Source organism: Balaenoptera borealis (assembly GCF_965194805.1).
Source record: "Balaenoptera borealis genome assembly, chromosome: X".
NCBI classification, from domain to species: Eukaryota; Metazoa; Chordata; class Mammalia; order Artiodactyla; family Balaenopteridae; genus Balaenoptera; species Balaenoptera borealis.
Window position 1 is genome coordinate 51,660,541 of NC_138881.1, and position 25,654 is coordinate 51,686,194.

Consider the following 25,654-nt stretch of genomic DNA (forward strand, 5'->3'; position numbering starts at 1 on the left):
CAGCAAAGGAAACCACCAACAAAATGAAAAGAAAGCCCACAGAATGGGAGAAAATATTTGCAAATGAGGTGACCGACAAGGGATTAATCTCCAAAATATACAAACAGCTCATGTAGCTCAATATAAAAAAAGCAAACAGCCCAATCAAAAAATGGGCAGAATATCTAAAAAGACATTTCTCCAAAGAAGTCATACAGATGGCCAAGAGGCACATGTTCAACATCACTAATTATTAGAAAAATCAAATCAAAACTACAATGTGGTATTACCTCACACCAGTTAGAATGGCCATCATCAAGAAATCTACAAACAATAAATGCTGGAGAGGGTGTGGAGAAAAGAGAACCCTCCTACATTGTTGGATGGAATGTAAGTTGGTATAGGTACTATGGGGGGACAGTATGGAGATTACTTAAAAAACTAAAATTCAAGCTACCATATGATCCAGTAGTCTCACTTCTTGGCATATTTCCAGAGAAAACTGTAATTCGAAAGGATAAATGCACCCCAATATTCATCGCAGTACTATTTACAGCAGCCAGCACATGGAAGCAACCTAAATGTCCTTCGATGGAGGAATGAATAAATAAGGTCTGGTACATATATACCATGGAATATTACTCGGCCATAAAAAAGAAAGAAATAATGCCATTTGCAGCAACATGGATAGACCTAGAGATTGTCATACTGAGTGAAGTAAGTCAGACAAAGACAAATATCATATGATATTGCTTATATGTGGAATCTAAAAAAATGGTACAAATGAACTTCTTTACAAAACAGAAATGTACTTATTTACAAAACAGAAAGCAACCTTATGGTTACCAAGGGGGAAAGGCGGGGGGGGTGGTGGTGGTGGTGAATAAATTGAGAGATTGGGATTGACATACACACACTACTGTATATAAAAGATAACTAATAAGAACCTACTGTATAGCACAGGGAACTCTATTCAGTGCTCTGTAATGACCTATGTGGGAATGGATTCTAGAAGAGAGTGGATATATGTATATGTATGGCTGATTCACCTTGCTGTACAGCAGAAAATAACACAACATTGTAAATCAAGTATACGCCACTAAAAAAAAATTAATTAAAAAAAAGATGAATGGGAAACCATCCCAATAAACACATTTTGGATTAAAAAATACTAGATGGGGATCCTTTCACAATGTATGCATATATCAAATCATCATGATGTACAATTTTAATATGTTACAGTTTTGTCAATTATACCTCAATAAAGCTGAATGAATGAATGAATGAATACAGAAAGAAAGAAGAAAAGAAAAAACTGAACAGAAGATCTAGTGGTTTTTTTCCCTGCAAGGTAGAAATTTTAAAGAGACTCATCCCAAATGAATGATGAAATCTTTAGATGATTGTTTAAAAATGGGATAAATTAAACAGACATTAATGAGATTAAATCAAAGGTTTGATACAACACTACCTAAGTTTGGATGGGCCAAAGGGACCTTGTATTGATCTCCAACATTAAAGGGCCCCAAACAAGTCTGTTCTATTTACCCCAGTTTAAAAAACATATATTAAAAAGGCTGGAAGAAAACTACACTGAGATACCTGACCTACTTGGGGCAACAGTTATGTCAATTCATCAAGTTAAAAGATTGATAAAAAGGCCTGAGTCCCTTGGCTTAAGCCCTCACTGGGGACTCCAGAGCCTTTTATACAAAATAGATTAAATGGTTGGGGGATAAAAAGTAAGAAAACTTCTAGGACCCCTTGTAAGATTAAGACTTGTTGATTGGGTTTTAATGGAAACTGAAGTTAAAGGTATAAAGGTTGACAGAATTGAGATGAAAGTTTATAAAAATTGTTATTATTTAAATGGGCTTTATATATTTAAGATGGTTATATCTCTTTTGCTTAATTATACTGTGTGAGAGACATGTTTCACAGGGCAATGCTTCCCCTGCTTCGTATGATAAGACAGGGCATATAGATCTTCCCCTCAGGAAATATTAATTAAATATTCTAAAGGAAATAGGGTTACCTGAGCCCATACAATATAAAGTAAAAAGTGGGAACAATATTCAGGTACTAATAAAAACAATAGAGATTTTGTTCTGGGTCTAACCTGTGCCCTCAGAAAGAGGGCCTTGGTTGAATGCCTTATGCAGCCTTTGTAGATATGATAAATTAAACACTAAAGTTTTAGAACATAGAACTCTTCACTTTCAGTTCAGTTGGAAATCTTCTCACTGACATAAAAAAACAAATTAAAGAAAATATAGTTGGGCAAATCAACCTTTTAATATCATTTAGGTGACAGACTTGTTCTTTGGAGAATTAAAGGCAACTGCCTTTGTCTTGCAAATCTCAACAAATCAGAAATGTAAATACAGCCCACAGTGACCTGAGACTGAGCCTAATTAGTTCAATCAGGTAAAACTTGAATTAAGAAAATAAAAGATGGGAGGGGGAGACCTTCTAAACTCAAACTGCTGGAAGGCTCCCTCATCCCAAATCTAATTTACAACCTCCTTAAATGTTTATCAAGGACAAATTCAAATCTTAAGGTCTTTTCCACAAGTAGTAAAGTCTTAGTCATCTGAGCAAAAAAATTTAACTTCTTCCATCTGTTATTTATAAACTAGTAAGTTTGTATTGTAATACTTGATTCAAAACTAAGTTTTTAAAGTGAAGCTATGAGATCTCTAGATTTGTCTATTCATATGTCTCTGTACATATTATACACATGAAATGTTTCTACCTCCAGGAAACATTATCAAAATTAAACTTATAAAAGAGCTCTGTTTAACTGACTCAAAAGTAAGCGTTTATGTTACAAGGAAGAACAAAATCTGACTACATGTTGGATCTGTTTCTTTTACTTTAACCTTTGTTTCCTGTTGCTTTTGTTCACTAAAAAGATACTGTCTATACATAATGGCCTGCTTTGGGGAACCCTGCCCCTCTGCCTGAATGTTAAACCAAAGTGCCTTTGTTCAGGGAAACATCCTGACTCTATCCACCTGTGAATGGCTGTAAGAAAGAAGAAATTAACACATCCCCTCCCAGAGGTTGACCATTCCAGGAGATATTTGCAAGACTTATGGCCTTTTTACTTTATTTCCTCACCTCCTCCCCCTCTCTGTTCTATAAAAGAAACTGGCATTCCAGACCCCAAGAAGATGGTCTTTTTGAGACACTAGATTGCCATCTTCTCAGTCTGCCAGCTTTCTGAATACTGCCGCTATTCCTTGTCTCAACACCTCGTCTCCCAATTTATTGGCCTGTTGTGCAGCGAGCAGAGTGAGCTTGGATGCAGTAACACTTATGATTACATATTTCTAAATGTAAAAGAAACTGGTCAGAATAAATTTCAGATTTATGTGATCTAGGAACTATTCAATATTAAATTAGTATCTGATATTAAAGCTAGCTTAAGCTTGTTGGTTTAATCAATATAGACATGTCTTATTTTCTTGCACCTAGGTTTATTGAAGGTCAATAAGTTCATGTTATTTTTGTTACGGAGTTTGTCAGCAAGAAGAAAAATTAACTTGGTATGTTAATATGTTCATAAATTATAAAATAAAGGTAAATGACATAAGAGTTTTCAGGTGAATTCTTTAGGAATAATTATTTTCGGCGTATTGTCAACTTAAGAAATATTCACAACCTAAAAGTTGAGAGTTATGTTTTATTCGGTGGGAACTTTTAGGACTTCAAGCCCAGGAGACAGCATCTCAAGTAACCCTGAGAGAACTGCTCCAAGGAGGTGAGGGGGAGCTAGGATATATAGGAGTTGGCAACAAAGGGAAGGTAGTCGGGAACATCAAAAGATTATTGTTAATTAAAGAAAACCAGGGACTTCCCTGGTAGTGCAGTGGTTAAGAATCCACCTGCCCATGCAGGGGACATGGGTTTGAACCCTGGTCCAGGAAGATCCCACATGCCGCAGAGCAACTAACCCCATGCGCCACAACTACTGAACCTACGCTCTAGAGCCCGCAAGCCGCAACTACTGAGCCCGCATACCGCAACTCCTGAAGCCCACACACCACAATGAAGAGTAGCCTTCGCTTGCCACAACTAGAGAAAGCCCGTGCACAGCACCAAAGACCCAACGTGGCCAAAAATAAATAAATAAATAAATAAATGTATATATTAAAAAAAAGAGAAAACCAGATATCCCAAGTTAAGGAATTTAACACTTTTCTATTGTATGGGAAGATGCAAGAGTTTAGGCTCACTGAAATCATTCTTTTAATATGTATCAATACCTCAGCTATCTGGGCCAGTATCCTGTGCTTTCACATCCTGAGTTTCCTCAGAGCTTACCATAGGGAGTGGCTGCAGTCTGATGGCTGCTAAATGGCAGGTATTCTTTCCTTCCCGAGTTTCCTTAGGGCTCACCAGCTGACCGTCCGGTGGTGGCTGCAATCGCTTATGACTGTGACATACTTTGTTTATTGATATGGCAGGCAATATTCCATTTTTCAGTATGTTTACCTAAAATAGTTTCTCCAGATTTTTGGTAACGAATTTTGTTAAATTAAGTTAAATGATGAGAATCCACTGAACACCCAAGTCATTTCAAATAAGATAAAATATTGAAACTTTAATTGCTAAACAGGTCTAAGTTTAACAACTTTTGTCTTCTTACAAGAGGAAAACTAAAGATATTTGGGGTTTATTAGACACATCTTGTAACACATTAAAGAAATAAATTATACTGTAAAACGATGTATGTTTCTAAAGGTTATGGAATATTCCTAAATTTGACAACCAGGACATGCTGGTATGACAAACAGTTCACAATTACTTGCTTCTTGGTTTTCAATAGCTCTTAAGTGTTAAAATTGTAAGATATGTAATTAATTAGGTAATTGAATTTTGTTATTAAAAGTAAGCTAGTGCAGGACTGCAGTTTAGTTCTTTCTTTCTCTGTTAGGAGAAGACAGTTTCCTCGGAATATTACTTTTGTTGACAGATTGTGTGAATTTCTTTGCCTTTAAGCGATCTGTATTTGTTTTTCAAAATCTTTTGTCACTTTGGTTAAGTGAATAAGTATTGTTTCACAGTGACCTATGATCCTATTTGACTAAGTGTTTTAAAACCTTTTTGATATTTTTGACAAACTCCCCAAGTATCAAATTCTAACTGAAGTTATTTTGACTTCTAGCTAACTCTGGGATGCTTCAAAGGAAGCCTGAGTCATCTCAGAGAGAAATGTTAAACTAATTAGGCTTACTTGATATGTTAAATTATTTGAGAAGCATTGTCAAGTGATTGGAGGTAAACCTTCTTAGGTTATATTGTATGGGTAAATGTCATTAATATAGATATTCCAAAAGTTATATGCAATTCCTAAATATCTGATATGTCCTGGTATAATGTTATTAGGCATAATCCTAGTTATTATCTTAAAATGTTGTATGTCACAGAAATATCCAAGTTTCTTGTCAATTGCATTGTAATCAGATCTTTAACCACACCATTTTAAGTCTTGTTGTTTATAGACAATCATTGCTTAATCTGATGCTTTTATAAAATGAATCACTTTGAGAGGATTCATAAAAAGGACTTTTTGATAAATATAAGTTTCTGATAATTTTTAGATCATTCCACTGAACTGGGTAAGAAATTACAAACTCTAATGGAAAACCTGATGACTTCATCCAGATCAACAGGAATTATTTTTATGGGAGTGAATGAGCTGATAATTTTAATTTATAATTTTATGACTTTTTCTGAAATATACTGGCTTTTAATCTTTGTTTTCCAGAAAAACCTTTCCTCTTGCACTATGACCTAGAACAAGTTGAAGAAGTATACCATTGTAAACAAAGATGAAACATTTGACTTTTTCTCTCTACCTGACCCCTCCAGAATTTGGCTTCTCCAGTGGCTCCCCTGTGAACTTGATGGTTTATTGCGACCAGATTGCACTAGTTATACTAATCATTGTTTTAATTTGTTCTCTTTATTTTCAAATTATTTATGCCTTGTGCCTCTCTCTGCTGCACTATGACTTTATTAATGTTACTAGCTGTATTACTTATATCCTGCCTGTTTTATAATATTGTTGTCTCTTGTATTACCCAATGTGTACCCAGACCTCTGACAAAATGATGGCTAAAAGTCTTGAGACAGATGATCATATATATAACTCTACATAGAATAATTGTAATAGTACCACTCTAGATATGGGAAGACGCAACAAGGGAAAACATTTCCTGGATCATAATAAGCTAGTAAGACAGGCAATCCAGAGTATTTTAGGTTATTAACAGGGGCTGATACAAAAAAAAAAAATCAACACATTGAGTGGCCTACCATCAGAATCTTTGCCTGATCTAAGAATGAGCCTTCCTAGCACCATGGGACAAAATTGGTCATGAAATTCCTCCCAACAGTGGTGGAGTTTATGACCAAGAGGAGGTACTGTGAATGAGGAATGTCGCCTGCCATACCAGTAAGCAAAGGATGTTGCAGCCATCAAGTTATCAGCCACTGCAGCCGCCTCTGGCTGTGCACCCTGAGGGGATTCAGGATGGAGAAAAGCAGGATACTGGCCTAGATAGTTAAGGTACATATCAATGAATGATTTAAATGACCCCTAGGCTCTTGAATCTTCCCTGACACAGAAAAATGTTAGTTCATAACTTGAGATGTCTAATGTTTCTTTAATTAACACTAAACATGTTAATGTCTCTCTACCGGGGTTTTGTTGCAAAAACTCCTATATATCTGATAGGGATAAAGTAGAATAATTAAATATTTAGTTTAAAATCCCACTAGGGGATTAAAAACAGAAAGGGAATTTTAAGGGAGTTTGGGAGACTGTTGTAAGCTAATGACCACTCAAGAAAAGAATCCAGTAACCTAGCAACAATCTACTCTACCTTAAGTAAGACCAGATGCACTCATGTACGAGGCACACTCGAGCCACAAGTCCTGATAGTTAAAACACAAGACAATAGATATGGGGTCTGAATCTTTTTTACATGAAGTCAGGGAGTTAATGGTTCTTGAAGAATAACATATCTGCATGTAACCAAGACAGAAAAGGGTTGAAACTAAGTGAAAAGGGACAGAAACTGGGAAAAGGGACATTATACTAAAACTTGAGATGAATTACCATATATTAGTATATGTTACCACCCTTTTGCTAATATATATATGATTAAAATAGTGCCTTGACAGTCCCAGTTAGACCATATAGGGTCTAAGGAGGGACAAATGATGTAAGCCTTGATGTCTACCCCACGTTTTCTTTGATTATAAAAATGTAGCTCCCTTTGTTCTCTGGGCTGTGCTCCCTTGCCTGCCCGATGGTATCTCTCACAAATGTCCTATGTTAATAAACTCACTCTTTCCATATCACTTTGCCTCACACTGAATTCTTTCTGTAACGAGACAAAAGAATCTGAGTTTCAGTAAGTACTGACACCAGGTGCGCAGTTTTAATTAAAAGACAGTGGATTTGCATCCTAGGGCCAGTGTTGAGCTGCCTGTGATTATCCAAAGTGCTACTTAAAAATTACATTTCACAGGCAAAACAATAGAAACATTAATATCAGTGACTGAGACCTTCAAGATGGTGGAGGAGTAAGACATGGAGATCACCTTCCTCCCCACAAATACATCAAAAATATATCTACATGTTGAACAACTCTTACAGAACACCTACTGAATGCTGGCAGAAGACCTCAGACTTCCCAAAAGGCAAGAAAATCCCCACATACCTGGGTAGGGCAAAAGGAAAAACAGAGACAAAAGAAAACAGAGATGGGACCTGCACTTCTGGGAGGGAGCTGTAAAGGAGGAAAAGTTTCCACACACTTGGAAGTCCCTTCACTGGCAGAAACAGGGGTGGGCGGGGGGACAGCTATGGAGCCACGGAGGAGAGTGAAGCAACAGGGGTGCAGAGAGCAAAGCAGAGAGATTCCCAGACAGAGGATCAGTGCCAACCAACACTCACTGGCCTGAGAGGTTTGTCTGCTCACCCACTGGGGTGGGTAGGGGCTGGGAGCTGAGGCTCAGGCTTTGGAGTTCAGATCCCAGGGAGAAGACTGGGGTTGGCTGCATGAACACAGCCTGAAGTGGGCTAGTGTGCCACAGCTAGCTGGGAGGGAGTCCGGGAAAAACTCGGGACCTGCCTAAGAGGCAAGAGACTATTGTTAAGGGGTGTGTGAGGAGAGGGGATTCCTTCCCTGTCTGCTCACAGAAGGAAGAGCACCACCTAAATGAGCTCTGGAGGAGGGCACGAGCCCCGGCTATCAGCTCAGACACCACAGATGGTCATGAAACACTAATGCTACTGCTGCAGCCACCAAGAATCTTGTGTACAAGAATAGGTCACTATCCACACACCTCTCCCCAGGAGCCTGTGCAGCCCGCCACTGCCAGTGTCCTGTGATGCAGGGACAACTTCCCTGGGAGAAAGCAGGGCGTGCCTCAGGCTGTTGCAAAGTCATGCTGGCCTCTGCCACGGCAGGCTCGCCCCTCATTCCAATTATAACTACTGTGCCCCTCCCTCCCCCTGGCATGAATGAGTCAGAGCCCCCTAATCAGCCGCTGCTTTAACCTCATCCTGTCTGGGCAGGAACAGGTGCCTGAGGGTGACCTACAGTCAGAGGTGGGGCCAGAACCAAAGCTGAACCTGAGGAGCTGTGCGAACAAAGAAGAGAAAGGGAAATTTCTCTGTACAGCCCCAGGAGCAGGGGATTAAATACCCACAATCAACTTGATGTACCATGCATTTGTGGAATACCTGAATAGACAATAAATCAACCCAGAATGGAGGTGGTGGACTTTGGGAGGAACTGTAGACTTGGGGTTTACTGTATGTGACTGACTTGTTTCTGATTTTTATGTTTATCTTAGTATAGTTTTTAGCACTTGTTATCACTGGTGGATTTATATATTGGTTTGGTTGCTCTATTCTTTATATTATTATTATTACTTTTTAATTTTTTTACTTTAATAACTTTATCTTATTTATTTATTTTTTTATTTATTTTCTTTCGTTTTTTCTCCCTTTTCTTCTGAGCCATGTGGCTGACATGGTCCTGGTGCTCCAGCCTGGTGACAGGCGTGAACCTCTGAGGTGGGAGAGCTGAGTCCAGGACATTGGACCACCAGAGACCTCCCAGCCCCACATAATATCAATAGGTGAGAGCTCTCCTAGAAATCTGCATCTCAACGCTAAGACCCAGCTCCACCCAATGGCCAGCAAGCTCCAGTGCTGGACGCCTCATGCCAAACAACTAACAAGACAGGAACACAACCCCACCCATTAGCAGAGAGGCTGCTTAAAATCATACTAAGTTCACAGGCCACCCAAAAAACACCATCAGAAGCAGCCCTGCCACCAGAAAGACAAGAACCAGCCCCATGCAAAAGAACACAGGCACCAGTCCCATCCACAAAAAGCCTACACAAGCCACTGAACCAACCGTACCCACTGGGGGCAGGCACAAAAAACAATGGGAACTATGAACCTGCAGCTTGCAAAAAGGAGACACCAAACACAGTAAGTTAAGCAAAACGAGAAGACAGAGAAATATACAGCAGATGAAGAACCAAAGGAAGAAGGCACTAGACCAAACAAATGAAGAGAAAATACACAGTCTACCTGAAAAAGAATTCAAAATAATGATAGTAAAGATGATCCAAAATCTTGGAAAAAGAATGGAGAAAATACAAGAAAGGTTTAACAAGGGCCTGGAAGAACTGAAGAACAAACAAACAATGATGAACAACACAATAAATGAAATTTAAAATTCTCTAGAAGGAATCAATAGCAGAATAACAGAGGCAGAAAAACAGATAAGTAACCTGGAAGATAAAATGCTGGAAATAACTATCACAGAGCAGAATAAATGAAAAAGAATAAAAAGAATTGAGGACAGTCTCAGAGACCTCTGGGACAACATTAAATGCACCAACACTCGAAGTTTAGTGGTCTCAGAAGAAGAAGAGAAAAAGAAAAGGACTGAGAAAATATTGAAGAGATTATAGTGGAAAACTTCCCTAACATGGGAAAGGAAATAGTCAATCAAGTCCAGGAAGTGCAGAGAGTCCCATAGAGGATAAATCCAAGGAGAAACACGCCAAGACACATATTAATCAAACTATCAAAACTTAAATACAAAGGAAAAATATTAAAAGCAACAAGGGAAAAGCAACAAATAACATGCAAGGGAATCCCCATAAGGTTAACAGCTAATCTTTCAGAAGAAACTCTGCAAGCCAGAAGGGAGTGGCATGATATGTTTAAAGTGATGAAAGGGAAAAACCTACAACCCAGATTACTCTACCCAGCAAGGATCTCATTCAGATTAGATGGAGAAAATAATACCTTTAGAGGCAAGCAAAAGTTAAGATAATTCAGCACCACCAAACCACCGTTCCAACAAATGATAAAGGAACTTCTCTAGGCAAGAAAAACAAGAAAAGGAAAAGGCCTTTGCAACCACCTAGAGGGGTGGGACAAGGAGGGTGGGATGGAGATGCAAGATGGAGGGGATATGGGGATATACATATGTATATAGCTGATTCACTTTGTTATACAGCAGAAACGAACACAACACTGTAAAGCAGTTATAGTACAATAAAGATGTTTAAAAAAAACCCAAAACAATTAAGAAAATGGTAATAGGAACAAACATATTGATAGTTACCTTAAATGTAAATGGATTAAATGCTCCAACGAAAAGACATGCACTGGCTGAATGCATACAAAAACAAGACCCATAAATATGCTGTCATAAAGAGACCCACTTCAGACCTAGGGACACATAAAGACTGAAAGTGAGGGGAATGGAAAAAGATATTCCATGCAAAGGGAAATCAAAAGAAAGCTGGAGTAGCAATTCTCATATCAGACAAAATAGACTTTAAAATAAAGACTATTACAAGAGACAAAGAAGGACACTATATAATGATCAAGGGATCGATCCAAGAGGAAGGTATAACAATTGTAAATATTTATGCACCCAACATAGCACCTCAATACATAAGGCAAATACTAACAGCCATAAAAGGGGAAATCGACAGCAACACAATCATAGTAGGGGACTTTAACACCCCACTTTCACCAATGGACAGATCATCCAAAATGAAAATAAATAAGGAAACACAAGCTTTAAATGATACATTAAACAAGATGGACTTAATTGATATTTATAGGACATTCCACCCAAGAACAACAGAATACACATTTTTCTCAAGTGCTCATGGAAAATTCTCCAGGATAGATCATATCTTGGGTCACAAATCAAGCCTTGGTAAATTTAAGAAAATTGAAATCGTATCAAGTATCTTTTCCGACCACAACGCTATGAGACTAGATATCAATTACAGGAAAAGATCTGCAAAAAATACAAATGCATGGAGGCTACACAATACACTACTTAATAACAAAGTAATCACTGAAGAAATCAAAGGGGAAATCAAAAAGTACCTAGAAACAAATGACAATGGAGACACGACGACCCAAAACCTATGGGACGCAGCAAAAGCAGTGCTAAGAGGGAAGTTTATAGCAATACAAGCCTACCTCAAGAAGCAGGAAACATCTCGAATAAACAACCTAACCTTGCACCTGAAGCAATTAGAGAAAGAAGAACAAAAAAACCCCAAAGCTAGCAGAAGGAAAGAAATCATAAAGATCAGATCAGAAATAAATGAAAAAGAAATGAAGGAAACAATAGCAAAAATCAATGAAACTAAAAGCTGGTTCTTCGAGAAGATAAACAAAATTGATAAACCATTAGCCAGACTCATCAAGAGAAAAAGGGAGAAGACTCAAATCAATAGAATTAGAAATGAAAAAGGAGAAGTAACCACTGACACTGCAGAAATACAAAAGATCATGAGAGATTACTACAAGCAACTATATGCCAATAAAATTGATAACCTGGAAATAATGGACAAATTCTTAGAAAAGCACAACCTTCTGAGACTTAACCAGGAAGAAAGAGAAAATATAAACAGACCAATCACAAGCACTGAAATTGAGACTGTGATTAAAAATCTTCCAACAAACAAAAGGCCAGGACCAGATGGCTTCACAGGTGAATTCTATCTAACATTTAGAGAAGAACTAACACCTATCCTTCTCAAACTCTTCCAAAATACAGCAGAGGGAGGAACACACCAAAACTCATTCTACGAGGCCACCATCACCCTGATATCAAAATCAGACAAAGATGTCACAATGAAAAAAACTACAGACCAATATCACTGATGAACATAGATGCAAAAATCCTCAAGAAAATACTAGCAAACAGAATCCAATAGCATATTAAAAGGATCATACACCATGATCAAGTGAGGTTTACCGCAGGAATGCAAGGATTCTTCAATATACACAAATCAATAAATGTTATACATCATATTAACAAACAGAATTATAAAAAGCATATGATAATCTCAATAGATGCAGAAAAACTTTTGACAAAATTTAACACTCATTTATGATAAAAACTCTCCAGAGGGTAGACATACAGGGAACTTACCTCAATATAATAAAGGCCATATATGACAAACCCACAGCTAACATCATTCTCAATGGTGAAAAAAGAGATACCATTTCCTCTAAAATCAGGAACAAGACAAGGATGCCCACTCTCACCACTATTATTCAACATAGTTTTGGAAGTTTTGGCCCCAGAAATCAGAGAAGAAAGATAAATAAAAGGAATCTGAATCGGAAAAGAAGAAGTAAAACTGTCACTGTTTTCAGATGACATGATATTATATATAGAGAATCCTAAAGATGCTACCAGAAAACTACTGGAGCTAAGCAATGAATTTGGTAAAGTAGCAGTACACAAAATTAATGCACAGTAATCTCTTGCATTCTTATACACTAATGATGAAAAACCTGAAAGAGAAATTAAGGAAACACTCCCATTTACCATTGCAACCAAAAGAGGAAAATACCTAGGAAAAAACCTACCAAAGGAGACAAAAACCTGTATGCAGAAAACTATGACACTGATGAAATAAATTAAAGATTATATAAACAGATGGAGAGATATACCATGTTCTTGGATTGGAAGGATCAAAATTGTGAAAATGACTGTACTACCCAAGCAAGCTACAGATTCAAGGCAATCCCTATCAGACTACCAATGGTATTTTTCATATAACTAGAACAAAAAATTGCACAATTTGTATGGAAACACAAAAGACCCCGAATAGCCAAAGCAATATTGAGAAAGAAAAACGGAGCTGGAGGAATCAGGCTCTCTGACTTCAGACTATACTACAAAGCTACAGTAATCAAGACACTATGGTACTGGCACAAGAACAGAAATACAGATCAATGGAACAGGATAGAAAGCCCAAAGATAAACCCACACACACATGGTCACCTTATCTTTGACTAAGGAAGCATGAGTATACAATGTAGAAAAGACAGCCTTTTCAGTAAGTGGTACTGGGAAAATTGGACAGCTACATGTAAAAGAATGAAATTAGAATGCTTCCTAACACCAGACACAAAAATAAACTGAAAATGGATTAAAGACCTAAAGGTAAGGCCAGACACTATAAAACCCTTAGAGGAAAACAGAGGCAGAACACTCTTTTACATAAATCACAGCAAGACCTTTTGTGGCCCACCTCCTAGAGAAAAGAAAATAAAAGCAAAAATAAACAAATGGGACCTAATGAAACTTAAGAGCTTTTGCACAGCAAAAGAAACCATAAACAAGACAAAAAGACAACACTCAGCATGGGAGAAAATATTTGCAAACGAAGCAACTGACAAAGGATTAATCTACAAAATATACAAGCATGTCATGCAGCTCAATATCAAAAAACAAACAACCCAATCCAAAAATAGGCAGAAGATTTAAATTGACATTTCTCTAAAGAAGATATACAGATTGCCAACAAACACAAGAAAGGTTGTTCAACATCACTAATCATTAGAGATATGCAAATCAAAACTACAGTGAGGTATCACCTCACAGTAGTCAGAATGGCTCTCATCAATAAATCTACATCCAATAAATGCTGGAGAGGGTGGGGAGAAAAGAGAAACCTCTTGCAATGGTGGTGGGAATTTAAATTGATACAACCACTATGGAGAAGAGTATGGAGGTTCTTTAAAAAACTAAAAATAGAACTACCATGTGACCCATCAATCCCACTACTGGGCATATACCCTGGGAAAACCATAATTCAAAAAGAGTCATGTACCACAATGTTCACTGCAGCACTATTTACAATAGCCAGGACATGGAAGCAACCAAAGTGTCCATCAAGAGATGAATGGCTAAGGAATATGTGGCACATATACACAATGGAATATTACTCGGCCCCAAAAAGAAACGAAATTGAGTTATTTGTAGTGAGGTGGATGGACCTAGAGTCTGTCCTGCAGAGTGAAGTAAGTCAGAAAGAGAAAAAGAAATACCATATGCTAACACATATATATGGAATCAAAAAAAAAATGTTCTGATGAACTTAGGGGCAGGACAGGCATAAAGATGCAAATGCAGAGAATGGACTTCAGGACATGGGGAGGGGGAAGGGTAATCTGGGACGAAGTGTGAGAGTAGCATTGATATATATACACTACCAAATGTAAAATAGATAGCTAGTGGGAAGCAGCTGCATAGTGCCGGGAGATCAGCTCAGTGCTTTGTGACCACCTAGAGGGTTGGGATAGGGAGGGTGGGAAGGAGACACAAGAGGGAGGGGATATGGGGATATATGTATACGTATATCTGATTCACTTTGATATACAGCAGAAACTAACACAACATTGTAAAGCATTTATATTCCTATAAAGATGTTAAAAAAAAAAGACAGTGGATTCAAGTCCCCTTTTAAAGCAGGGATTGTGGGTTCCAGTCCCAATCTGAGGTGTGGCTGGGTTTGAGTCCCATCTGAAGGAGATGGTTTCATATCCTGGCTCCTCCATTTCCTCTTCATAGAAGTCCCTCAGAGCTATTTGAGAGTCTGCTTCCCAGGCTTAAGTCCTCAGCAGATCTGCTGAATAAAACATAACTCTCAACTTTTAGGTTGTGCATTTCTTTTCAGTCGACACTGTCATATATATTATCTCATTGAAATCTCACAGTAGGTCTTGGAGATTCCATTCATTCCTTCATTCATATGTTCATTCAGTACATGTTTATTGAACACCTATTTTATGCCAGTTACTGTGGATGCAGCAGGAAAATAGATATACTCTAGTGGGGAAAGACATGCAGTAAACAAGTGAGAAAGGATTTATCAGGGTAGAATAAAAGCTATGAAGCAAAGTAAACCAGGGTAAGGGGATTGAGAGAAACAGGGAGTGATATTTGAGGTCAGAGAAGTCCTTTCTGATTAAGTGGCATTTATGTAGCAGCCCAAAAGAAGTGAAAGAATACGGCATTCAATATCTGAGAGCAGAGCAGTTCATGCAAAGGCAACTGTAGATTCAAAAGCACAAAGAAGGAGGGCATTCTGTGTTCAAAGAAGCAAGGAATCCAATGCACCTAGAGTGGAGTGAGCAAGAGGAAAAGAGTAGGAGATGAAGTCAGAGAATCAGATCATGTAGAGTCTCTATAGGCCATTTTCAAAACTTCTGAAATTATTGTGTGTGGGTTGGTACGCCATTGGAGTGTTTGAAACGGAACAAAGGTCAAACCACTTATCTAAAGCTACTAATGAGTAACAGTGCCAGGATCCCGAATCAGGGTATCCTGACTTGGAGGTCAGATAGAGAGGTTGGAAGAGAATCAGAGGAAGAAAAAAATCAGTGAGTATTTTGGTAACCAAGTATCCCTCTTCACCCCACTGAAATAAAATGTCTTCAGTCTCATAATTCTGGCAGTCAGTTAGTCACAGTCTCCCAAAAATGAACCTCCTTTGCCCAACATTTGTCTCTCTCATCGTATAGGTCAGAAAGGGGAACACATGCCAGAATATTCAAGCGGAAAAATACCAAGAGGTCAAAATAGAACCTGTCTTTTTGGGCCAGTAAAATGCACTTTCTTAACATTTGCCTGCAGGATCAAAGTGTCCAAAGAGCACAGGGCATCCACGTACCTGCCAGCCTAGAAAGGAGTTGGCATTTGGTATGATTTTCCCAGAGAGAGAGAGACTAACTGTGGTTAGGTCTCTGGGGATATCCCCTCATGGTGCCCTGACATTTGGACCAATCAAGGAGGTTTCCCTATTGACCTGCATCTCTTCCCACCATTCATCTACCCAGAAAATGAACCTCAAATAACTGGAGTGTTTCATTCTTCACATGACAATTTATATAAGGTTGGCATCATCTCCCACTGCTCCCCCACTCCATGTTAAAACACAGACAATCTTCAGACTTTGGGAAAAACAATTTCCTAGAAAAAGCAAACCAAATATAAGCTAAATCTGATGTTCCCCAAAAGGCAATGTCATAACTAGGACTTGCAGACTTGTCCAGAATCTTCCTATCTAATTTTTTATAGTATTGACCCCAAGCACCAACTATAAACAAGATGTAGTAGAAATAACACCAGACGGGAATCAGGCTTCTTGGTTTTAGTCCTCGTACCATTATGAATCTTCTGTATGACCTCAGACAAGTCATTTACTTTTTCTGTGTCTCATTTTTTTCATTTGTATAGTGAAGAATAGATAATCTCTAAGGGCGCCTTCAAAGTAATAAAATTCTATTAATTCCACAAATGAGTATTTCAATTTCATGTTCATTATAAAGACTTCTAAAGTTTCACTATCTGAGTCAATTAAACAAGGCAATATTTCAATTAGTTTTATTTATTTAAGAGCTATTGCTCTCTTTCCCCGCCCCCCACCTCAGGGAGAGGAGGTCACCTGTAATCTGGAGCCAAATGAAGGGGATTTTTTAAAATCAGAAGGCAGATTGACTGAGTGACACCGGACAAAAGCTACTTGGTTTAAGTTCCATATAAATGATCATGGCTGCAACTGAGGAATGAAATAAGTAATGACATCTGTGGTGGAGCCTCAGTGCGTTGACAACATCCTATAAATCACACAAAACACTGAGTTCAACCTCTATCTGCTTCTTAAGGTTACATTAACAGGGAATCCTCATATCAGGCCCTCTTAAGTGATTCCAGGTGCCAGGATCTCTGAAACAAGCCCTAGTCCACCCACCACTGACCGTGGGCATGAAGTCCTTGCTTAGGTATGCATCTAGAGCTAGAATCCTTGAGAGGAAGGAGCAGAAAAGCCAACTGGCCTTCTTGACATGTATCTTGAAGCATCCTCGCTATCATAGATTTCTTCATTTGAGTGGTCATAGAGTTGTCAGACCAGGGGGGTAGGTATCAGCAATGAGGCAGGGGACATGAATAGGCCTTGGCAAAAGTAGTTCTTTCTGGGTTGTGTCAAGTTCTTTTCTACCAGCTTCATATCTCCCTAAATGTCAGCCTTCCCAGCCCAACTATATATCTGTTTTCTGATTAAATAGACCTATCACGCTGCTTTTGGAGGATCATCTGAATGTAAAAGTCATGAATAGAAAGTAATAGATTGAGTGGCTGTAAGAAGGGGAAACTATAAAAAAGAGCTAAGGTACTAACATTCTGATTACCAATCATCCTGCCGGTGTTCTTTAGGAAAGACATACCTCACTCTCAATCAAAAATAAGTGTGAAGAAACTTTTCATGTGTGTGTTTACCAAATAACGATAGAAAATAGAACACAAAGTTCTCCACCACAGCTAGGCATATAAATGTTGGGGGGAGGAGAGTGTAAAGGAAAGTATTTCTTCCAGTAGTGTGCTAGAGCTGGCCTGCTCCAGCTGGTGGCAAAGGCAGTCATAGGCATCTCATCCCACCTACACATTCAATCATGTGACAGCTTGAAACTAGCCATGATTGGAGGAGTTATACCATGGAAATTGGAAGAGTAAAAATCAGGTTGTTTCTTTTCCCCTGGAAAGTCAATTGTTAAACATTTACCTGTATGCCACTGAATAGAGCCTGCCTCAATTCTCAAAATATTTGAGGGGTAGGTGGAAGATAAAGTTGATGTTTTATGTCCAAGAATCTTGGGTCTCTTCCACTAGATTGTAAGCTACTTGGGGACAGAACTAGACCTTGCTCTTATGTGTTTTCCAAACATGTGCACAATATCTGACACATTGTAGGCGCTCAATAAATATATTGATATATAAATATGTATAATTTTAATTCAACAATTGATTTTTGAAATTCATGAGTAGTTTTCACTCAAGTGAAGAGCATAATCAATTTTTTCAAAGTTTGCATCTCTTTGATTTTGACCACCTCCTTTATTAATGCTGTGTGTGTATGACAGTGTGAAAAATAGCACAACTGTGCACCAGGAAAGAAACATTCTAGTACTGAGCTGCTGTGCTGCACAACTCTGGATAAATGCAGTGGAAATTGTACCCTCCTTAATTGTGTAGCAGGGCATCCCTGAGTCCTGACTCTCCCACTGGCTGGCCATGTGACATCACTGTAGCCACTTGTCCTCCGCTTCCATTTCAGACCCTAAAAAATGGCAGGGTTTTTATGTAAGCAGCGGTTTTCTGAGTATTGTATGGTATTGTATTTTTATTTTTGCAGTACAGTCCATTCTTCTAGTAAAATCTAATGCAAAAGCCCATTAGGGCTTCTCTAGTTGAAGATAGGGTTGGAGCTTATAGCCACCTACTTGCTTTTCAACTCTAGTCTCCAGCCAGGCTACCACCAAGGTACGTTTGAGAAATTCCTGGAGCTCTAGAGACCATGGTTTGAAAACCACTGGCTTTTCTAGCTTGTTCTTAAGGATACTTTCAGCTTAGTAGTCTCTAATTCAATGGTGGGCTCCATGAAGAGGTGTAGAATTATTATAGTTCTGGAACTATACTTCTTAGTTGCAGTACCTGGGATCTTCATCGCAGCATGCAGGATCTTTTAGTTGCAGCATGTGGGATCTTAGTTGCAGCATGCGGACTTCTTAGTTGTGGCATTCATGCGGGATCTAGTTCCCCAACCAGGGATCGAACCCAGGCCCCCTGCACTGGGAGCGCAAAGTCTTACCCATTGGACAACCAGGGAAGTCCCTTACCTGTCCTTTCTCGCTTGTCTTTATGCATGATTACATATTTATATTCACTCAATTAATAAATGTCTATTAAACACAGTACTGTGTGCCTGGCACTTGGCATAAAGAGTGGACAAGACAAACATGATCCCTAACTCATGGAAATTCAATCCTAATAAAGCTGTTCCCTCTTTCTTGCATATTATCCCTATCCTCATCACAATTACTGTTCACTCAGAAAACTATTTATCCTTCAAACACCAACTCAAATACTACCTTTTCTGTTCAGTAGACTGCCCTATAGCATTAAGCACCATAATAGCACTTTTGTTTATCCTTTCCACTATGGTAGGAATTTCTTAAAAGCCACAACTTTTTTCACTTATCTTTCTATGTCCTTCCCACCCTATATTTGGCATAGAATAGGTACTTGATAAATGTTGAAATAAATTATATTTTATAGTTGTTAATTTTTCCAGCTTTACTGAGATATAATTGTCAATTTTAAATTGTATATATTTAAGTTGTACAGCTTGATGTTTTTATATAATTATACATATGAAATATTCACTACAACCAAGCTAATTGACATATTAATCACCTCATATAGTTACCATTTTCTTTGTGTGTGTGTGTGATAACACAAAATTTACCCTTTTAGCAAATTGCAAATACATACTATAATGTGTTTTACTATAGTTACATTGTTGTGCATTAGGTCTCCAGGACTTATTCATTGTGTATAATTGAAACTTTGTACCCCTTGACCAACATCTCCTCATTTTCCCCTCCCCCCAGCCCCTGGTAACTAACCACCATTTTACTCTCTGTTTCTATGAATTTGACTATTTTAGATCCCACATATAAGTGAGATCATGCAGTATTTATCTTTCTGCATTTGGCTTGTTTCACTTAGAATGAAGTCCTCTACGTTCATCCATGTTGGCACAAATGGCAGGATTTCCTTCTTTCTAAAGGCAGAATAATATTCTACTGTGTAGTTTCTTTATTTATTTATCTGTTGATGGACATTTTGGTTGTTTCCATATCTTGGCTATTGTGAATAATGCTGAAATGAACACAGGAGTGCATATCTCTTCAAGATTCTGATTTCATTTCCTTTGAGTATATACCCAGAAGTTGAATTGCTGATCAAATGGTAGTCCCATTTTTAATTTTTTTGAGTAACCTCCATACTGTTTTCCATAATGGCTGTACCAATTTACATTCCCATCAACAGTGTACAAGGGCTCCCTTTTCTCCACATCCCCACCAACATGTTATCTTTTGTCTTTCTAGTAATAGCCACTTTAACAAGTGTGAGGTAATATGCCACTGTGGTTTTGATTTGTTTTTCCCTAATGACTAGAGAAGTTGAGCACATCTTAATATGCCTGTTGACCACATGTATGTCTTCTTTTGAGAAATGTCTATTCAGGACTTTGACTATTTTTTTTAATTGGGTTATTTGGGGTTTATTTTTTGATTGTGTGTGTGTTTGTTTGTTTGCTATTGAGTTGCATGAGTTCCTTATATATTTGGATATTAGACACCTGTCAGATATATGGTTGGCAGATATTTTTCCTGTTCCATGTGTTGCCTTTTCATTCTTTTGATTGTTTCCTTTTCTGTGCAGAGATTTTTGGTTTGAAGCAATCTCATTAGTCTATTTTTGCTTTAGTTGTCTGTACTTTTGGTATCATATGCAAAAAAATAATTGCCCAGACCAATGTTAAAAAGCTTTACCATTGTTTTCTTCTAGCAGTTTTAAGGTTTCAGTTCTTATGTTTAAATCTTTAATCGATTTTGAGTTGACTTTTTTACATCATGTGAGATAAGGATAAAATTTCATTCTTTTACAGGTGGGTTTCCATGTAAGATTTATTGACAAGATTATACTTTCTTGGAGAGAAGATGGCGGAAGAGTAAGACGTGGAGATCACCTTCCTTCCCACAGATACAGTAGAAATACATCTACACGTGGAACTGCTCCTACAGAACACCCACTGAACGCTGGCAGAAAACGTCAGACCTCCCAAGAGGCAAGAAACTCCCCCCGTACTTGGGTAGGGCAAAAGAAAAAAGAAATAACAGAGACAAAAGAATAGGGACGGCACCTGCACCAGTGGGAGGGAGCTGTGAAGGAGGAAAGATTTCCACGCACTAGGAAGCCCCTTCGTGGGCGGAGACTGTGGGTGGCAGAGGGGGGAAGCTTCAGAGCCACGGAGGAGAGCGCAGCCACAGGGGTGCGGAGGGCAAAGCGGAGAGATTCCCGCAAAGAGGATCAGTGCCGACCAGCACTCACCAGCTCGAGGGGCTAGTCTGCTCACCCGCCGGGGCAGGCGGGGCTGGGAGCTGAGGCTCGGGCTTTGGTTGGATCGCAGGGAGAGGACTGGGGTTGTCGGCGTAAACACAGCCTGAAGGGGTTAGTGCACCACAGCTAGCCGGGAGGGAGTCCGGGAAAAAGTCTGCAGCTGCCGAAGAGGCAAGAGACTTTTTCTTCCCTCTTTGTTTCCTGGTGCGCGAGGAGAGGGGATTCAGAGCGCCGCCTAAATGAGCTCCAGAGACGGGCGCGAGCCGCGGCTATCAGCGCAGACCCCACAGCAACAGGGGCGCAGAGGAAAAAACGGAGAGACTCCTGCACAGAGGCTCGGCACCGAGCAGCACTCAGCAGCCCAAGAGGCTTGTCTGCTCACCAGCTGGGGCGGGCGGGGGCTGGGAGCTGAGGCTCCGGCTTCGGTCGGATCTCAGGGAGAGGACTGGGGTTGGCAGCGTAAACACAGCCTGAAGGGGTTAGCGCACCACAGCTGGCTGGGAGGGAGTCCGGGAAAAAGTCTGCAGCTGCCAAAGAGGCAAGAGACTTTTTCTTGCCTCTTTGTTTCATGACGCGCAAGGAGAGGGGATTCAGAGCGCCGCCTAAACGAGCTCCAGAGACGGGCGTGAGCCACGGCGATCAGCGCGGACCCCAGAGATGGGCGTGAGACGCTGGGGCTGCTGCTGCCGCCACCAAGAAGCCCGTGGGCGAGCATAGGTCACTCTCCATACCGCCCCTCCCGGGAGCCTGTGCAGCCCGCCACTGCCAGGGTCCCGTGATCCGGGGACAACTTTCCTGGGAGAACACACGGCGCACCTCAGGCTGCTGCAACGTCAAGCCGGCCTCTGCCACCGCAGGCTCACCCCGCCTCCTCTGTACCCCTCCCTCCTCGCGGCGTGAGTGAGCCACAGCCCCCGAAGCAGCTGCTCCTTTAACCCCGTCCTGTCTGGGCGGGGAATAGACGCCCTCAGGGGACCTACACGCAGAGGCGGATCCAAATCCAAAGCTGAACCCCGGGAGCTGTGCGAACAGAGAAGAGAAGGAGAAATCTCTCCCAGCAGCCTCAGAAGCAGCGGATTAAAACTCCACAAACAACTTGATGTGCCTGCATCTGTTGAATACCTGAATAGACAATGAATCATCCCAAATTCAGGAGGTGGACTTTCAGAGCAGGATATATTAATTTTTCCCCTTTTCCTTTTTTTGTGAGTGTATATGTATATGCTTCTGGGTGAGATTTTGTCTGTATAGCTCTGCTTTATAATAGCTTTATTTTACTTCACTATATTATAGCCTCTTTCTTTCTTTCTTTCTATTTTTTCTCCCTTTTACTCTGAGCCGTGTGGACGAAAGGCTCTTGGTGCTCCAGCCAGGCATCAGGGCCATGCTTCTGAGGTGGGAGAGCCAACTTCAGGACACTGGTCCACAAGAGACCTCCCAGCTCCACGTAATACCAAACGGCAAAAATGTCTCAGAGATCTCCATCTCAACATCAAGACCCAGCTTCACTCAATGACCAGCAAGCTACAGTGCTGGACACCCTAACCCAAACAACTAGCAAGACAGGAACACAGCCCCATCCATTAGCAGAGAGGCTGCCTAAAATCATAATAAGGACACAGACACCCCAAAATACACCACCAGACGTGGACGTGCCCACCAGAAAGACAAGATCCAGCCTCATCCACCAGAACTCAGGCACTAGTTCCCTCCACCAGGAAGCCTACACAACCCACTGAACCAACCTTAGCCACTGGGGACAGATACCAAAAACAACGGGAACTACGAACCTGCAGCCTGTGAAAAAGAGACCCCAAACACAGTAAGATAAGCAAAATGAGACGACAGAAAAACACAGCAGATGAAGGAGCAGGGTCAAAACACACTAGACTTAACAAATGAAGAGGAAATAGGTAGTCTACCTGAAAAAGAATTCAGAATAATGATAGTAAGGATGATCCAAAATCTTGGAAATAGAATAGACAAAATGCAAGAAACATTTAACAAGGATGTAGAAGAACTAAAGAGGAACCAAGCAATGATGAAAAACACAATAAATGAAATTAAAAATACTCTAGATGGGATCAATAGCAGAATAACTGAGGCAGAAGAAAGGATAAGTGACCTGGAAGATAAAATGGTGGAAATAACTACTGCAGAGCAGGATAAAGAAAAAAGAATGAAAAGAACTGAGGACAGTCTCACAGACCTCTGGGACAACATGAAACGCACCAACATTCGAATTATAGGGGTCCCAGAAGAAGAAGAGAAAAAGAAAGGGACTGAGAAAATATTTGAAGAGATTATAGTTGAAAACTTCCCTAATATGGGAAAGGAAATAGTTAATCAAGTCCTGGAAGCACAGAGAGTCCCATACAGGATAAACCCAAGAAGAACCACGCCAACACACATATTAATCAAACTGTCAAAAATTAAATATAAGGGGCTTCCCTGGTGGCGCAGTGGTTGAGAATCTGCCTGCCAATGCAGGGGACACGGGTTCGAGCCCTGGTCTGGGAAGATCCCACATGCCACGGAGCAACTGGGCCTGTGAGCCACAACTACTGAGCCTGCGCGTCTGGAGCTTGTGCTCCGCAACAAGGGAGGCCGCGATAGTGAGAGGCCCACGCACGGCGATGAAGAGTGGCCCCAGCTCACCGCAACTAGAGAAAGCCCACGCACAGAAACGAAGACCCAACACAGCCATAAATAAATAAATTAATTTTAAAAAAATAATAATTGCTATTCCATCTAATAAAAAAAAATTAAATATAAGGAAAACATATTAAAGGCAGCAAGGGAAAAACAACAAATAACACACAAGGGAATCCCCATAAGGTTAACATCTGATCTTTCAGCAGAAACTCTGCAAGCCAGAAGGGAGTGGCAGGATATACTTAAAGTGATGACGGAGAAAAACCTACAACCAAGGTTACTCTACCCAGCAAGGATCTCATTCAGATGTGATGGAGAAATTAAAACCTTTACAGGCAAGCAAAAGCTGAGAGAGTTCAGCACCACCAAACCAGCTTTACAACAAATGCTAAAGGAACTTCTCTAGGCAAGAAACACAAGAGAAGGAAAACACCTACAATAACAAACCCAAAACATTTAAGAAAATGGGAATAGGAACATACATATCGATAATTACCTTGAATGTAAATGGATTAAATGCTCCCACCAAAAGACACAGGCTGGCCGAATGGATACAAAAACAAGACCCATATATATGCTGTCTACAAGAGACCCACTTCAGACCTAGAGACACATACAGACTGAAAGTGAGGGGATGGAAAAAGATATTCCATGCAAATGGAAATCAAAAGAAAGCTGGAGTAGCAATTCTCATATCAGACAAAATAGACTTTAAAATAAAGACTATTACAAGAGACAAAGAAGGACACTATAAAATGATCAAGGGATCGATCCAAGAGGAAGGTATAACAATTGTAAATATTTATGCACCCAACATAGGAGCACCTCAATACATAAGGCAAATACTAACAGCCATAAAAGGGGAAATCGACAGCAACACAATCTTAGTAGGGGACATTAACACCCCACTTTCACCAATGGACAGATCATCCAAAATGAAAATAAATAAGGAAACACAAGCTTTAAATGATACATTAAACAAGATGGACTTAATTGATATTTATAGGACATTCCACCCAAGAACAACAGAATACACATTTTTCTCAAGTGCTCATGGAACATTCTCCAGGATAGATCATATCTTGGGTCACAAATCAAGCCTTGGTAAATTTAAGAAAATTGAAATCATATCAAGTATCTTTTCCGACCACCACGCTATGAGACTAGACATCAATTGCAGGAAAAGATCTGTACAAAATACAAACACATGGAGGCTACACAATACACTACTTAATAACGAAGTGATCACTGAAGAAATCAAAGGGGAAATCAAAAAATACCTAGAAACAAATGACAATGGAGACACGACGACCCAAAACCTATGGGACGCAGCAAAAGCAATGCTAAGAGGAAAGTTTATAGCAATACAAGCCTACCTCAAGAAACAGGAAACATCTCGAATAAACAACCTAACCTTGCACCTAAAGCAATTAGAGAAAGAAGAACAAAAAAACCCCAAAGCCAGCAGAAGGAAAGAAATCATAAAGATTAGGTCAGAAATAAATGAAAAAGAAATGAAGGAAACAATAGCAAAAATCAATGAAACTAAAAGCTGGTTCTTTGAGAAGATAAACAAAATTGATAAACCATTAGCCAGACTCATCAAGAGAAAAAGGGAGAAGACTCAAATCAATAGAATTAGAAATGAAAAAGGAGAAGTAACCACTGACACT